This window comes from Oncorhynchus kisutch, linkage group LG16, assembly GCF_002021735.2.
Source record: "Oncorhynchus kisutch isolate 150728-3 linkage group LG16, Okis_V2, whole genome shotgun sequence".
Lineage (NCBI taxonomy): Eukaryota > Metazoa > Chordata > Actinopteri > Salmoniformes > Salmonidae > Oncorhynchus > Oncorhynchus kisutch.
This window is the reverse complement of record NC_034189.2, coordinates 23,514,730-23,533,433: the sequence shown is the minus strand read 5'-3', so window position 1 is coordinate 23,533,433 and position 18,704 is coordinate 23,514,730. Positions and strand designations below refer to the sequence as shown.

The following is an 18,704-nucleotide window of genomic DNA, read 5'->3' as shown; positions in this document are numbered from 1 at the left end:
CGTCATCCAAACGATTCAACATGACAAACCCGACTGGTCTATTACATATGAAATGATGGCAAAATATGCAAGGGACTGACCCGTTACCCAAATACGAACACCAGCCAGAAACGAAAGTGAGACAGTATTGCCTTTATAACCAAGTCTTTCAATATAAAATTCCTTTTTATTCATTTGAGAGTTGAGTACAATTTCATTTTCCCACAGGACAAACTCCTATGCCGTACGCCGGTGATAAAATTCTCCCAAACAACTCCAATCTATATTAATAGATGAATAATGACTCCAGCCACCGAACTGTCTACACTCATTAGAGCAGAACTGTAAAAGAGAGCCAGCTGCTTACCTAGGTGATCACACACACACACACACACACACGCTCGCATAAACACACACACATGCTCAAACACACACACACATATGCTCAAACACACTCTTTTACACACACACACACACACACACACACACAGACACGCACACAACCACAGGTGATGCCACTCTACCCTGGCCTCTGGCATCAGACCCCCCCCCCCCTCCCCCTCCACACACCACCCCTCCCCCCTAAAAATAATATTCTGTGTCTCTCCCAGTACAATTCATCTTGTAATCTGCCTTAAAGCTGCTAAGCTTCCCTTGGTCTAAATTAATTGGGAACTATAGAGGGAACAGGATCCTTGATGCCCTGGCCTGGATCAGAGAGACATGAGGCGACACAAAAAAGCATACTATCGGTCTCTCTATTCCTCTCTTTCTCTTTACCCTTCTCTGTCTTACACACACTCTCTCTACCTCCCTCTCTTACTCTGTTGCTCCCTCTCTACCTCTCTCTCCTTTTCCGTCTATCACTCCCTCTCCCTACCTCTCTCTCCATTACCATTCCCCTTCAAAATGGTGGTCATTACGCCGGACATGAAATGCATGGTTTCTTCAAAGCGGCTGGGCTATAATTGCGTCATGAGGAAAGAGAGAGAGAAAGACAGAGAGAGGGAAAGGAAGTAAGAAAAAAAAGGAAGAGAAAGAGAGAGATAGATAGAGATTGATAGAGAGAGACATTGAGGGAAACATAGAGAGGGACACAGAGAGAAACATAGAGAGATAGATAGAGCGAGACATAGAGAGGGAAACCTAGAGACAAATGTAGAGAGGGAAACAGAGGGAGACATCGAGAGATAGATAGAAACGCACATAGAAAGAGACATAGAGAGGGAAACAGAGAGAGAGGCAGAGAGAGACAGAGAGGGAAACAGAGAGAAACAGAGCGAGACATATAGAGATATACATATATAGAGACATAGAGAGGGAAACATAGAAAGGGAAACATAGAGAGAAACATAGAGACATATAGAGATAGAGAGAGACATAGTGAGGGAAACATAGAGAGAGACAGAGAGAAACATAGAGACAGAGGGAAACATTGAGAGAAACATAGAGACAGAGGGAAACAGAGAAACATATACTGAAACATAGAGACAGAGGGAAACATATACCGAAACAGAGACAGACAGAGAGAAACATAGAGACAGAGGAAAACATAGAGAGAAACATAGAGACAGAGGAAAACATAGAGAGAAACATAGAGAAACAGAGTCAGAGGGAAACATGGATAAACATAGAGAGAAACATAGGGACAGACAGAGAGAAACATAGTGACAGAGGGAAACAGAGAGAAACATAGTGGAACATAGAGACAGAGGGAAACATATAGAGAAACATAGAGAAACATAGACAGAGGGAAACATATAGAGAAACATAGAGACAGAGGGAAACATATAGAGAAACATAGAGAAACATAGACAGAGGGAAACATATAGAGAAACATAGAGAAACATAGACAGAGGGAAACATATAGAGAAACATAGAGACAGAGGGAAACATATAGAGATACATAGAGAAACATAGAGACAGAGGGAAACATATAGAGAAACATAGAGACAGAGGGAAACATAGAGATGAACATAGAGAAACATAGAGAGAAATATAGAGAAACATAGAGACAGAGGGAAACAGAGAGAAACATAGAGGAACATAGAGACAGAGGGAAACATATAGAGAAACATAGAGACAGAGGGAAACAGAGAGGAACATAGAGACAGAGGGAAACAGAGAGAAACATAGAGGAACATAGAGACAGAGGGAAACATATAGAGAAACATAGAGATGAACATAGAGAAACATAGAGAGAAATATAGAGAAACATAGAGACAGAGGGAAACAGAGAGAAACATAGTGACAGAGGGAAACATAGAGATGAACATAGAGAAACATAGAGAGAAATATAGAGAAACATAGAGACAGAGGGAAACAGAGAGAAACATAGAGGAACATAGAGACAGAGGGAAACATATAGAGAAACATAGAGACAGAGGGAAACATAGAGATGAACATAGAGAAACATAGAGAGAAATATAGAGGAACATAGAGACAGAGGGAAACATATAGAGAAACATAGAGACAGAGGGAAACATAGAGATGAACATAGAGAAACATAGAGAGAAATATAGAGAAACATAGAGACAGAGGGAAACAGAGAGAAACATAGTGACAGAGGGAAACATATAGAGAAACATAGAGAAACATAGAGAAACATAGAGACAGAGGGAAACATATAGAGATACATAGAGAAACATAGTGACAGACAGAGAGAAACATAGTGACAGACAGAGAGAAACATAGTGACAGACAGAGAGAAACAGAGACAGACAGAGAGAAACATAGAGACAGACAGAAAGAAACAGTGACAGACAGAGAGAAACATAGTGACAGACAGAGAGAAACATAGTGACAGACAGAGAGAAACATAGGGACAGAGGGAAACATAGAGACAGACAGAAAGAAACAGTGACAGACAGAGAGAAACATAGTGACAGACAGAGAGAAACATAGTGACAGACAGAGAGAAACATAGGGACAGAGGGAAACATAGAGAAACATTGTGACAGAGGGAAACATAGAGAGGAACATAGAGAAACATAGTGACAGACAGAGAGAAACATAGTGACAGACAGAGAGAAACATAGAGACAGACAGAAAGAAACAGTGACAGACAGAGAGAAACATAGTGACAGACAGAGAGAAACATAGGGACAGAGGGAAACATAGAGAAACATTGTGACAGAGGGAAACATAGAGAGGAACATAGAGAAACATAGAGAGAGAGCTTTAGATGACCAGTGTGGACAGAACACATACTGTATGACACATCAGCCTTGATCTTTGGATTTCTAGAGTAGCTAAGATACCAACATGATAGCAAGATGAGAATATTTGTGGATTCATGTATTGCAGGGGAAATCAGGGAACATTTTCAAATGATGAAAATCCATCACTGTTAAATGCATTCCTCAGTCGTGAAATTACTGTGGGCCTGTCACTGCACTTTCTAATAGAACTTTCCCCATGTAGACAGCAAACAAATGAAAGACCTCGGCTAAATCATCTTAGTTCTTCAATTCCATTTGCTTCGTTTTTTTCTTCTTCTGTTTCACACAAAAATATATTATTTTCCGTAGAGCTGAACAAAAAGCCAAAAAGCTGAAGGGACCACATTGGATTCTTGATCTGATGTAAGAAATAACCGAACCATCTGTGGGCTTAAATGTGTCAGAAAATCAAAGAGTTGACTGCCTCAGCATGAGAAAAACAAGATCAAAACAGAAGTCCCTTTTGACAAAACCTCCTCCACTGTTGTCCATGATCATCTGTTATGTACATCTCCACAGGACCACCATTTCAGTATGTGTGTCTGTTTGTGCGTGTGTCTCTACCCATGTCTGTGTCCAGACCTATGTGTGTGTGTTTACAAGGCTGTAACAATCTCTGTCCAGACTGTTTACAATCCCTGAGGGTTAAATGTAGGTTGAACTTCCCCAGTTTGAGCTAGCCACTGGTCAGACTTGGCTACTCTGATCCAAGTCTCAGTCCCTAGCACTTATCTGCTGCCACCCCTCTATCTCTCACAGCAGGTAGTGTAATTGTTCTCTGAAAAAGCCTGTCAACCATCTTGAAAGTTCTTCCAAAGCCCCCTTTATCATAACACTGTTGCTGATTGGCTCTGGGCTATAACCGCAGCAGAATGCCTTAGAAACAAAATGTTTTAGCCTAGTCATTCCTTTCTGAGAGATACAGAGAGAGGGGGAGAGAAAAAGAGAGAAATAGAGAGGATGAAATCGAGAAAGTGAGAGCAAGAGAGAAGCCAACAGAGAATATAGACTGGAGAATACGCCTTCTATTCCAAATCACTTTTTGTTCCCCTCATGCAGCAGAAACACATTTTAAAACTGTCATACTTTAATTGAAATTCCATCACTTTTGTGGCTGCTATTGTGGAATAATTTGATAAAGCGCTGTGACATGAATGCACATAGCAGGGTGTGACTTCCATTTCTCCTGCCTTTTATTTCCCCTGTTCTGTCCGTTATTTAAATGAACCCCTGTTCTGTTCTGGACCAAAATTACAGATAAGAGAAAAGGAGATGATAACAAGGGCATAAAGACACCACCATTTTGGGTGAAACCTGGAAACGTGTCATATTAAGCTTAAGTCTACCCAGATACTAAGCCATGTATCGAAGGGAAACATCATATTAGCAACCAGAACAGCGAAACTGTTTCTTTACATTTGTTTCCAGTTGGTACTTGCTAACTGCTAACGATTGGCAGCGACTAGCATTCTGTCGAGCCAAAATGGAGGTCAGAATCCCATCCCTTTTCCATGCAGTGCTACTACAGATCCCAATTCAAAGCCATAGCAGTAGCCGCCCACCTAACTCCTCACAACTGGCTACAGACATGTGGCATGTCTGTTGAAACCTAAACCACCACTGAAGAACAGCTGCAGAGAGAGGCAGTCGTGGGGCATTCCCTCCCACTTGTGGCACGTGGGGGGTCGCCTGATCGCCCCTATAGCTTTAAGTCTACATCCTCCCCCATGAAACCAGAAGGATAGACAGAGGAGAGGATCTAGAGGGTAAAATTGATTTGCTTGGTAATACTACTTAAAAGTCTAAAGAAGTGTCTTGGTTGGAGATGTGTGTGTGTGTGTGTGTGTGTGTGTGTGTGTGTGTGTGTGTGTGTGTGTGTGTGTGTGTGTGTGTGTGTGTGTGTGTGTGTGTGTGTGTGTGTGTGTGTGTGTAAGCGAGCGTGTACATGCGTGCCTGTGTGATGTCAGTGTGATGTCAGTGTCCGTCACCTTGTCAAGTCTTCATTTTGACAGGGTGATGGGGGCATACACACATGTATGGATGCAAACACACATCCACACGCACACAAAAGTTTGGACACGCCTACTCATTACAGGGTTTTAGTTTATTTTTACTGTTTTCTTCATTGTAGAATAATAGTGAAGACATCAAAACTATGTAACACTTTCTTCAAGTGCAATCGCAAAAACCATCAAGCACTATGATGAAATTGGCTCTCATGAGGACCGCCACAGGAATGGAAGACCCAGAGTTACCTCTGCTGCAGAGGAAAGTTCATTAGAGTTAACTGCACCTCAGATTACAGCCCAAATAAATGATTCACAGAGTTCAAGAAACAGACACATCTCAACATCAACTTGAGGAGGAGACTGCGTGAATCAGGTCTTCATGGTCGAACTGCTACAAAGAACCACTACTAAAGGAAACCAATAAGAAGAAGAAACTTGCTTGGCCATGAAACACAAGCAATAGATATTAAAATGTTTGATTTTTGGTTCCAACCGCCGTGTCTTTGTGAGAAGCAGAGTAGGTCAACGGATTATCTCTGCATGTGTGGTTCCCACCGTGAAGCATGGAGGAGGAGGTGTGATGGTGCTTTGCTGGTGACACTGTCTGTGATTTATTTAGAATTCAAGGCACACTTAACCAGCATGGCTACCACAGTGACAAACCATCCAATCTGTTTTGCCCTTAGTGGAACTATCAGGACAATGACCGAAAACACACCCCCAGGCTGTGTAAGGGCTACTTGACCAAGAAGGAGAGTGATGGACTGCTGCATCAGATGACCTGGCCTCCACAATCACCCAACCTCAACCCAATTGAGATGGTTTGGGATGAATTGGATCACAGAGTGAATGAAAAGCAGCCAACAAGTGCTCCGCATATGTGGGAACTCCTTCAAGACTGTTGGAAAAGCATTCCTCATGAAGCTGGTTGAGAGAATGGAATGCCAAGAGTGTGCAAAGCTGTCATCAAGGCAAAGGGTATTTTGATTTGTTTTACCACTTTTTTTTGGTTATGACATGATTCCATATGTGCTATTTTATAGTTTTGATGTCCACTAGACAATTGGGGGGGGGGGGGGGGGGATAATTTGGGCCTGCTGGTACAAATAAGGTAGATTCCACCAGATGATTACAGGGAAAGACACGTGGATGGGATGATTGTTAGCAGACCTTTTGGCACTCTGTGGCCTTCTCTCTCCAACCAGGTTGGCGCCCCATAATTGCAGCCTGTGTTTATGTATCCTTTTTATAATGTAAGTGTTGATTTTTCATTCAACAGCTCATAATGGAAGGCCACAGCCTTGGCTTGCATTCGATGAGCAGTGCTCGCAGACACACAGGCACACACACACACCAAACACAAGCACACACACCAAACATTTATTTATTAATTTTTACTTCCCCTTCTGAAATAGAATGGTGAGTCATAGCCAATTAGATTTGGTGGGAACAATAGCCGTGTAAAACGAGAGCCCAATTCTTTGAGAGGGTACTTGGTTTTGTCTCATTCAGAGACTGAATGCTGAGTTTATACCATCTCAAGATGTTTCAATTATATTAGCTAAGTCCCTCTACTTGGTTCACACTATGTAGGCCTAAGCCTTTAGACCACAGTGGAACATATTAAAGGCTAAGCATATTTCAAAAGGTCACTGGAAACTTGATAAACATCTTCACCTGTACACCTGGAGCGCGGATCATGATGCTAACTGTTGTAAACTCCAATAACATTTGGCTATTTTCAGAATGTGGTTGCCACAATAGAAACATTTTACTAATGATGTGATACCAGGCCAAGAACCACAACACCGAGAAGTATCGCAACACCACAGGGTATCTAAGTGACTCATTACAAAATCAATGGGGACCCAGTGTCATGCTACTTTGGGAATTGTAGATTCTCTGTCTAGTTTTATTTTGATGATTGTTACTTCTGAAAAAGATGATCTTCTTTAAAAAATACATATATATATATATATATAACAATGAAAACATTTTACCATCATATTTTTGGGGTAGTGGCGGCTACTATTAACAGAGGGGAAACACTGCACTTTTTACTGTATAATAAAAAAGGATAATGCATATTTGCTCTTATCCAAAGGCCTACCTGTGATTGGGCAGGAGGAATGTAGTAAGGGATATCAATGCATAATGATTTAAGTTTTCATTGTGACAGTAACAGGAAAAACCACTAGGCCTTTATGAAACCATCCTACACCCTCCCTCACACGCACACATACTTACTCCCTCTTCCACACACATCCTCTGTCTCTCAAACACACCACCAGTAGTGGTGCAGCATTAACATCACTGGGGAAGCAAAGCCAGGAAAAAAATGCCATATTACAACCTGTGTGTTGTGATAATTGCCTTGTTTGCTTTATAACCTGTTAATTCATATGCCTTGGCAACGTGATATTTAGGCCTAAGGCCGAGACAATAAGAAGACACAGTGGCAGAATAAATTCAACCACGTTTTGTCTGTCAATGACTCTTGGTTTTTGATGAGATGTGATTGGTGAGTATCCAAATGCGCCAGGACCATTCAATGTTGAGCTTGTTCAGTTTAGCTCAAGGCTGATTGGCTATTATTTTAAACTTTTTTTTAATCAAAGGTGGCTAAATGCTCACTGGCTTCCCTTGCATTCAATGCTACAGGCGGCAACAATATCATACTCTTTTTGACCAGACAGCATCAGATTGTAAGGACCGACGCCAGAGATGAGAAGCAGGTACGGGGAGTTGAACATTTCATCAGTAACAAACAGGACAGGAACAGCATCAGATTGTAAGGACCGACACCAGAGATGAGAAGCAGGTACGGGGAGTTGAACATTTAATCGGTAACAAACAGGACAGGAACAGCATCAGATTGTAAGGACCGACACCAGAGATGAGAAGCAGGTACGGGCAGTTGAACATTTCATCAGTAACAAACAGGACAGGAACAGCATCAGATTGTAAGGACCGACACCAGAGATGAGAAACAGGTACGGGGAGTTGAACATTTCATCGGTAACAAACAGGACAGGAACAGCATCAGATTGTAAGGACCGACACCAGAGATGAGAAGCAGGTACGGGGAGTTGAACATTTCATCGGTAACAAACAGGACAGGAACAGCATCAGATTGTAAGGACCGACACCAGAGATGAGAAGCAGGTACGGGGAGTTGAACATTTCATCGGTAACAAACAGGACAGGAACAGCATCAGATTGTAAGGACCGACGCCAGAGATGAGAAGCAGGTACGGGGAGTTGAACATTTCATCGGTAATAAACAGGACAGGAACAGCATCAGATTGTAAGGACCGACGCCAGAGATGAGAAGCAGGTACGGGGAGTTGAACATTTCATCGGTAATAAACAGGACAGGAACAGCATCAGATTGTAAGGACCGATGCCAGAGATGAGAAGCAGGTACGGGGAGTTGAACATTTCATCGGTAACAAACAGGACAGGAACAGCATCAGCACACAGGTATACAAAGACAAACGACAATTAATGCTGAAGCAGGGAACAGAGAGGGGAACCAGACAGATATAGGGGAGGTAATGACAGAGGTGATTGAGTCCAGGTGAGTCCAATAATCGCTGAAGCACATGACGGGGGGGAAGGAAGGTGTGCGTAATGATGGTGGCAGGAGTGTGCAGTGCTGGGGAGCCTGGCGCTCGAGGAAGAGCGGGAGCAGGCGTGACACAGATATATATATACATATATATATGTTTTGTATTTATTTCACCTTTATTTAACCAGGTAGGCTAGTTGAGAACAAGTTCTCATTTACAACTGCGACCTGGCCAAGATAAAGCGTAGCAATTCGACACATACAACAACACAGAGTTACACATGGAATAAACAAAACATACAGTCAATAATACAGTAGAACAAAAGAAAACAAAAAGTCTATATACAAATCAAAATCAAATCAAATTTATTTATATAGCCCTTCGTACATCAGCTGATATCTCAAAGTGCTGTACAGAAACCCAGCCTAAAACCCCAAACAGCAAGCAATGCAGGTGTAGAAGCACGTGAGTGCTTAGAAGCATAGTGAGTGAGCACTCACTATATACAGTGAGTGCAAATGAGGTAAGTTAAGGAAATAAATAGGCCATGGTGGCGAAGTAATTACAATATAGCAATTAAACACTGGAATGGTAGATTGGCAGAAGATGAATGTGCAGGTAGAGATACTGGGGTGCAAAGGAGCAAAATAAAAATAAAAATACCAGTATGGGGATGAGGTAGGTAGATAGATGGGCTGTTTACAGATAGGCTAAGTACAGGTGCAGTGATCAGTAAAATGCTCTGACAGCTGGTGCTTAAAGCTAGTGAGGGAGATGTGAGTCTCCAGCTTCAGAGATTTTTGCAATTCATTCCAGTCATGGCCAGCAGAGAACTGGAAGGAAAGATGACCAAAGGAGGAATTGGCTTTGGGGGTGACCAATGAGATATACCTGCTGGAGTGCGTGCTACGAGTGGGTGCTGCTATGGTGACCAGTGAGCTGAGATAAGGCGGGGCTTTACCTAGCAGAGACTTGTAGATAACCTGTAGCCAGTGTGTTTGGCGACGTGTATGAAGCGAGGGCCAACCAACGAGAGCGTACAGGTCGCAATGGTGGGTAGTGTATGGGGTTTTGGTGACAAAACAGATGGCACTGTGATAGACTGCATCCAGTTTGTTGAGTAGAGTGTTGGAGGTTATTTTATAGATGTCATCACCAAAGTCGAGGATCGGTAGGATGGTCAGTTTTACGAGGGTCTGTTTGGCAGCATGAGTGAAGAATGCTTTGTTGCGATATAGGAAGCTGATTCTACATTTAATTTTGGATTGCAGATGCTTAATGTGAGTCTTCGTATTCTAAGTCAGAGCCGTCCAGAGTAGTGATGCTGGATGGGCGAGCAGGTGCGGGCAGCGATCGGTAGAAAAGCATGCATTTAGTTTTACTTGCGTTTAAGAGCAGTTGGAGGCCACGGAAGGAGAGTTGTATGGCATTGAAGCTTTTCTGGAGGTTAGTTAACACAGTGTCCAAGGAGGGCTACACATAAAGAGACAGAGGGGCGCGGTTTCGCTCACTCTGATTCTTTTTCCGGTGAGATACTTTCAGCCTCTTGCGAATTGAAGGGAAATTATGAAACACAGAGAGACGAAAGATACATTATTTCATATATATTTTAGTTTTTTTCTTGTTAAATCTTGTTGAATACACACCACTGCACACCACTATCTTTCTCTCTCCCTCACACACAGACACACCAAACAGAATTTAAGGAACACCAGAAAAATAGATGTTTTTGCGTAGAATTACAGTGATTAGCCATATGCATCCTACCTTTGAAGCATCTCTTTAAGTAGGCTATCTATCCTTTTTCCATTTTCCCTGTGCCAAGGGGTGCCATGTTATAAGCTAGCTAGCCAGTGGCAGTGCCACTCAAAGGCTGCATAGTCAGACTGGCTAGCTTGTTCTTACAGGCGAAATGAAAAGACATCTACGTATCCACTTTGCTGGCGCTACGAGCCACTCCAATAATGAAACAAATGTAACAACAGAAACCTCATCACTACCTTCACACCCCAGCTCGCAATTACAGCTAAATAATATTGTAAAAGTGATGGAGATGTGGTTAAAGAACGGACGGAGAGAAACAGCGGAGTAGGCTAAGAACCAACTTGATCTGAAAATGTGGTCGGAGGGTGTGACGCAATTGCGAAGCCTCCTGAGGCACGCAGAGGCCAAATTGAGCTCCGTACCGCATCTTCGTGCGCCGCTCAAATGTTGCAACGATGCAGAGGGCTCCGTATAGCTCTGCATTGACATGATTGGTTGACGGTAGGTGGGAGTGGGAGGTCCTGTATAAACACAAACTCACTTCTTTCACAACAGCTCCGCTCATCCATTCTGAGCCGCTCGGCGAAGGGCACAAAGTATGAATGCCGTGACTTCTGCAGATGCCAAATCGCCGTAAATGCTGCACGGCCAATGCAGACGTCGGAATGACCATGCAGCGCCTTTCATGGCTGGTTAGGGGCTGCTCTCAGCTGTCACACGTAGTATTGGATGAAGCACTCATAGCTCAGTGGGTGATACACTCTGCGTCTGCACACTTGTAGTTGTTTTCTGATCTACACGATTCACATGGATGACCTATTTGGAGATGAAACGGTGAATAGAGTCTGCATCCCTGGGGAATAGAACATTCTAGCCAGGTGAGTGTACAACAAAAACATGTCCTGGGGGGGGGACAGCAGACCCTTTGGCAGCAGGCTCTTCTCGTGTCAGCGGCCTGTGTACTGTATCATCATTTTCAGTCCCAGCACGAAACACACACTGCAAATGAACTAAAAGCCTCACTTTCATCGATACACAATACAGTCTTCCCCTGCAGCACTGAGTCATAGAAACTTGGTTTGTCATATGACAAAACGGTTCTTCAAACACAGCCATACATTGTTTCAAAGGACCTCACAAGGAAAGCAGCCAAGGACAGAGGCAGACAAGGTGGTTGCTTCAACCCTGCTTTCAAAACAGCAAAACTCATCCCTCACAAGAGCTCTCTTTGGGTTGAACAAATCAAATCAACTAGTCTATTCCATGTAAACGTATATGTGTTTAGTCTCCTCTTTTTGAGGGAGGCTGTCGTAATGGCGAAATTAGAAAGCGAACAAGTAGCGATGGGCGCTAATTGCTGTGTGTCAAAATTGGGCGAGTGCTAATTGTTGGAGCTGGAAACTGTAAAACATAGAAGACAGGATTGGTGCTTGGGTGAGCTCTCTGAAAGTGCTTACTGCCTACAAACTGCATGGAGATTGCTCAATCACACAGCTGCTCACGTAAAGAGACGTGCGCACAAACACACACACACACACATGCACACACTCATACGCACACACACAATTACAAAGCACTTACGAGACATTTTCAACACCTCACTACCCCAACCTCTCTTAATGGATTTTATTTCACTCAGAGCAACAAACTCAACACAACCCAAAACTGAGCTATAACGCAGCTGAACGGGCATGGACTGTAGATTAACCAAATGCCAAGTCATTTGCATGTACTGTTTCATACATGCACATACTCTTTTACTCTGCCTAGAAAAGTCTCAAACACAGAAAATTGTATAAAATGATATACTGCATTAAAAAAAGCAATTCAACCAACATGTGATGACTTTCTTTAAAATATAAGAATATAATTTATCAAAAAAGATCAGCAGTTGACCAGCACACAGCATTGCAACCTTATTATTCTCAAAATAAATGTTGTCTACAACAACCATGATAGCCTTGTATGATCACAACAGGAGCTTAACAACATGGAACATCTCTTGAGGGGCATTGGTAAGGCAAAGGGGGAGAGAATGTAGCCTGTCTTCCTCTGGCATCACTGGCCATCTCAACCCCATTGGCCATTCTCTGCTCTGCATTCCGATGTCTTACTGTCGAGTAGAGTATGCTATGAAGGCCCCTAGCGGCTAAACTTGCTCAGCGAGCACAGGTGTTGTTCGCAAGTTTTATTGGAAAAATTGTCATGGAAAAAAAGGTTCGCTTTCACCTGATTTAGTGACGGGCGTTTTCGCCTTTCTTTGTGTGCACTTTTCAACGCCTGTAAACCCAGGGATACAGTTCGCCCTGCCCGACAGTTAAGTTAGGACCGTTGGGAAACAAAAATGTGTTCCAAAAATAGGCGACAACATAGATAAGACGCGCGTCTCTTCCAAGTGCGAGGAATGCGGCTTTAAATCATGACGGCAGACTCCACATAAATCGCTGTTTTCCAATCAAACTGTGATATCTCTATCGTAATCTTAAAAGAGGACCATCGATTAATCGGAAAATACAAATTTGAGAAGCAAATAAAATACTTTATGAATGTTTTATGAGCCTGATCATCTATCTATTTATGAGCCCGATAATTGGTATTATTCTACCATAGGACTACACAATACGATAATTGGTATTATTCTACCATAGGACTACACAATACATTAACTGTATTTCCGTAGCCTTCTGCTGTAGAATTTACATGATCATACAGTAAACGAATTCCCAGATCCTCAAAATCGTCTAGTCTACTGGAATAGTCATAAATATAATAACTCAAATACCTATTGCGGTCATTTAATTCAATGGGACGCTCTCGTCCTTCACAAAAAAAGGCACTGGTCTATCAGTCAATTCCATCTCAATTAACTGCAGTCTTCCTTTCCACTCTACAGGCCTACATAATAAAAACAACAAACTAATCGATAAGTATAACTCACGAAATGCCTAAGCACAGACATAGTTTGGTGCTCCAATATATTTGACAATAAACGAATACAACAAATCAATCGCATCTCAACACGCACCACACTATTTGAAATACTTGTGGCGACGACTTCAATCCGCTCACACTGTGCGCGAGAAGTCATACATCCACAAATTCGTCAATTTGATTGGTCATTTCCATAGAAGCTTACCTTATCATAGTTTCATTCAGTCTTTGAACTCGGTCTCCAGTTGTATAAGAATAGTCGCGAATTACATCCAGAATGATAGCAGTATTAGATAAATAATCCGTCTGTACTTATATATACGCGTCGCTTCCAGTCTGTCCGCTCTTATTTCGCCTCTTTTCCTTGACTTTGCTTTTTTACTCTTTAAATTAATCTTCCTCAATGCAAGAGGCAAACCACAACAGCGAGCGTATGGACCAGAACGTCCAGCGATGAAAACGTGGTATATTTCCCGTCGTTGTGCGCGTTAGGTATTCAATATTCTATGTGTCGAGACTGTAGTTCTGTGTGTGCCGTGCAGCAGGGACGCGTTCTCGTTCTCTCTTGCCGACACTCATACACAGACTGCCCGGCTCAGGCACAGAAACGGAGAGGGGATGGAACGGTGACGTCACTCAACAGGAACAACTAACTCCCCGGGATCAACTTTCTCCCCTTCAGTCGACCAAAGTAATGCTGACGTTTGGACACCATGACACTTAACAGTTTTGAAGGAAACATTTGTCTGCATGGGAGGGAGAGAGAGGAGATAGAGTATGACATTTGAAATGTATTTATTATTTTGGAACTTCTGTGAGTATAATGTTTACTGTTAAATATTATTGTTAATTTCACGTTTGTTTATTATCTACTTCACTTGCTTTGGCAATGTTAACATAAAGCCCTTGAATTGAGAGAGAGAGAGAGAGAGAGAGAGAGAGAGAGAGAGAGAGAAAGAGAGAGAGAGAGTGAGAAAGAGAGAGAGTGAAAGAGAGAGATAGAGAGAGAGGGAAAGAGAGAGAGAGAGAGAAAAAGAGAGAGAGAGAGAAAAAGAGAGAGAGAGTGAGAAAGAGAGAGAGAGAGAAAAATTGACTTTTGGCCATTAAGATTTAATTCATGGGCTTAGTTTTATCTGAGGAATTCCACCATTTACTTACACAAGCCACATGTAGTTAAAACATGTTCAAGAGGAATGATAACAATACATTACCGATGACAATGTTTTTGCCCTTGAAGAAACAATAATGTAATCACTAATGATTGTTTTAACAATGTAAGAAACACTACTCATATTATATTTACTACTACTACTACTACTACTACTACTAATGCTACTGCTCCTTCTGCTACTACTACTACTACTACTTCTACTACTACTACTAATGCTACTGTTCCTTCTGCTACTACTACTACTACTAATGCTCCTTCTGCTACTACTACTACTACTACTAATGCTACTGCTCCTTCTGCTACTACTACTACTACTACTACTACTTCTACTACTTCTACTACTAATGCTACTGCTCCTTCTGCTGCTACTACTACTACTACTTCTACTACTACTTCTACTACTACTTCTACTACTAATGCTACTGCTACTACTACTACTACCACTACTACTACTACTACTACTGCTACTTCTACTACTACTACTTTGACTACTAATGCTACTGCTCCTTCTACTACTTCTACTACTTGTACTAATGACACAATGTGTTATTCATCTCTACACTTTTTAATAAGCCAGTATTATCGACTGAGGCAAACATATCATTGTGCATTGTATTCTGCCGTTCACCAAGCGATAACAAAGTCAAGTGTATGCCGGGACCTTATTTAGAGGATGAAAAACAATGTCCTGGGGCGACGAATGAGTGAGGGTGTTTGGAGAAAACTTGCTTTTGTGGCAGGGACCCAAAGCTTCTGATGAACAACTTAGCCCGCAGGCACAAACATCTCGCATCTAACAATGGTAACATTGAGAGAGCCACCTCACTCAGTGTACCGGTGTCCCAGCCAACTCTCTGTCTCTCTATCTCTCTCCCCTCTCTCTCTGTCTCTCTCTCTCACTCCCCATTACATGTATCTGATTGAGTAATGTTGATTTATCCACACAAATAATATTGAGTTACACTTTAAGGGCAAAATTGGATATAGGAGCATGTTGCTGAATATATATTTTATAGGTTAAATAAAATAGGCGGTTTTATAACAATGAACAATATGGGCACACTTGAGAAATATGTCATTTCAAATATCTTTTGATTTAGCAATTATCCAGTTCTGGCTATGTGAAAATGACAGGTTTGTTTAGACAGTGATGTTCAGTTGTGCCTACAAAAGCAATGTTGTAAAATTGTTTGAATGTCATTGAAATAATTGTTTGAAAAACTCACGATTCAACCAGAGCCAAAGCCACAATTAAATGATTCGTCCTTGACATGTTTTGGTGGGTTTAAGCCTACATAATATGATATACAGTGTATGCATGCATATACCTAAAGTATGTAACATGAAAATGTCGACATTTGAAAAGCTGTTGACATTTCTTGTAATGTACACCTTAAACATAGTGACTAGACATGCTCAGAGACATTACAGTACAAGCTATAACAGGAATACAATATGGCCGCAATACGACTAGCTACTGTTTTCAAGCCTGTTCTCTCTTTGAATATAATTGGATGAGACTAGTTATTAGATTTACAACCCCATGCTACGTCTAACCTTGTGGTTTTTATGTTCTTGGGCCAAGAACAAGAATCTTGGCACAGTTATGAGAGTGTAATACGTCAGGCTATTGTTGATAAATGTGGGCAAGGGTGAGATTTCTTTAGAGCACTCATTACCTATAATGGGTGAACTTTGTCATGTAGGACTATATGACGAGTCCATGAACCAACTGTCCAATAAGATGGATTCAAGACAAAGGCAATCCAGATGCTTGGCTATGATACAGTGTTTCTCTGCTTTTGCATGAGATAAGTCGAGTTTGTTCCCTATTATGCCTGGCAATGTAGTGATCTTATACATTCCTACGGTGACGCCACATCTGGAACAGATGGCGAATATCATAAGATGAACACTGTTACAAGGAGATTAGCATGAACTCAATAGTGTGCCAATAGGCATTATTCTGATGCTCTATATACGTCATGTTTACTCATCTACACAAACAAAAGTGTGTACATACAAAAGTACGAGGACACGTGCTCGTCGAACATCTCATTCCAAAATCATGGGCATTGATATGGAGTTGGCCCCCCCTTTGCTGCAATAACAGCCTCCACTCGTCTGCTTCCATTCGGCCACAAGAGCATTAGTGAGGTCGTGCACTGGTGTTGGGCGATTAGGCCTGGCTAGCTGTCGGAGGTCCAATTCATCCCAAAGGTGTTTGATGGGGTTGAGGTCAGGGCTTTGTGCAGGCCAGTCAAGTTATTTCACACCAATCTCGACAAACCATTTCAGTATGGACCTTGCTTTGTACACGGGGGCATTGTCATGCTGAAACAGAAAAGGGCCTTCTCATAAACTGTCGCCACATAGTTGGAAGCACAGAATGGTCTAGAATGTCATTGTATGCAATAGCATTAAGATTTCCCTTCACTGGAACTAAGGGGCCTGAACTATGAAAAACAGCCCCAGACCAGTATTCCTCCTCCACCAAAATTTACCGTTGGCACTATGCATTGGGGCAGGTAGCATTCTCCTGGCATCCGCCAAACCCAGATTCGTCCGTCGGACTGCCAGATGGTGAAGTGTGATTCATCACTCCGGAGAACGTGTTTCCACCACTCCAGAGTCCAATGGTGGTAAGCTTTACACCACTCCAGCTGACGCTTGGCATTGCATATGGTGATCTTAGGCTTGTGTGCGGCTACTCGGCCATGGAAACCCATTTCATGAAGCTCCTGACTAACAGTTCTTGTGCCAGAGGCAGTTTGGAACTTGGTGAGTGTTGCAACTGAGAACAGACAATTTGTACGTGCTACGTGCTTCAGCACTCTACATTGCAGTATATCAAGTGGGAAACGCTCCACACACAATGGCAGGGTTCCCCAACTGGCAGCCCACGAGTGAATTTATTTAGTGCCCCAAGTTTTAAAAAACACAACAAAAACATCAGCGATTCAGCTCCAAGGGATTTTAATTGTGGAAATCTGTTCCAAAGTATTCCCGCAAATAACAAAGCGATATATGTGATCGTATACAAATGTAAGCAAGGTTTGAAATGATTATGTTTCAGTCAAATATTATATCGGTTTGGGCTTCATGTGGTCAATTTGCATTCTACAAATTATTAGTAATTATGTTCCGGCCCCCTGAACATCTGCTCAAGAAAAAATCGTCCCGCGGCTGAATCTAGTTGATGATTTCTGCACTATGGGGTCCCCACATACTGTATGATAACGAAAACATTACCAATGCTAATGATATGTAAATGTCGCTAATTATGTCAAGAATCACAGAGTGCTCTCAGAAACTGCATATTGGCTGAGGGTAATACATATATTATACCGGCTGTGTATTATACACAAACAACAACAACAAACACCCTCACTGTGGTACAGTAAATCTCTGGAGACCTTGACTAATCCCAAAAACACTGATGAGCTTTTTAATATCACAAATTATGGGAGGTGGTGAATTCCCCTTTGACATGTGTTATTGGATACACCATCAAGTCCTATAATGCAAATTGGTGCCATTGATTATTTGTGCTGATATTGAAGTGAAGGTAAGGCTGATCTGAACTGATAGACATATTGATTTTTGTCACACAGAAAATATTGTTTTGTTGATTTGATCAATCCAAATGACATCATCCATATTGGCAACACTTTACAATAAGGTCTCCTTTCAAGGGTTTATTTAAGTGATAATACCCGAGAAGCCGGTGTTTGGAGGATATTGTAATGGGTGTTTTTAGGCCCGAGACAAACCCACAAGGGTGCGTTCTGAGCCCTCTCCTGTACTCCCTGTTCACCTACGACTGCGTGGCCACGCACGCCTCCAACTCAATCATCAAGTTTGCGGACTACACAACAGTGGTAGGCTTGATTACCAACAACGACGAGACGGCCTACAGGGAGGAGGTGAGGGCCCGCGGAGTGTGGTGTCAGGAAAATAACCTCACACTCAACGTCAACAAAACTAAGGAGATGATTGTGGACTTCAGGAAACAGCAGAGGGAACACCCCCCTATCCACATCGATGGGACAGTAGT

General features: G+C 42.2%; 1 protein-coding gene across 31 annotated transcripts in view; it reads right to left on the bottom strand.

The window, feature by feature from the left end:
• LOC109906508 (receptor-type tyrosine-protein phosphatase delta-like) overlaps window positions 1-18,704 on the bottom strand; it is a 643,472-nt gene that overhangs the window by 190,014 nt on the left and 434,754 nt on the right. For 2 of the 31 annotated variants that reach the window (XM_031792035.1, XM_031792044.1), the window contains exon 1: window positions 13,682-14,071. The exons of the other annotated variants lie outside the window; for them this stretch is intronic. The gene's annotated coding sequence lies outside the window, so the exon portion shown is untranslated. Of the gene's footprint in view, window positions 1-13,681; window positions 14,072-18,704 lie in introns of those variants that run through there. 31 annotated transcript variants of the gene reach the window in all.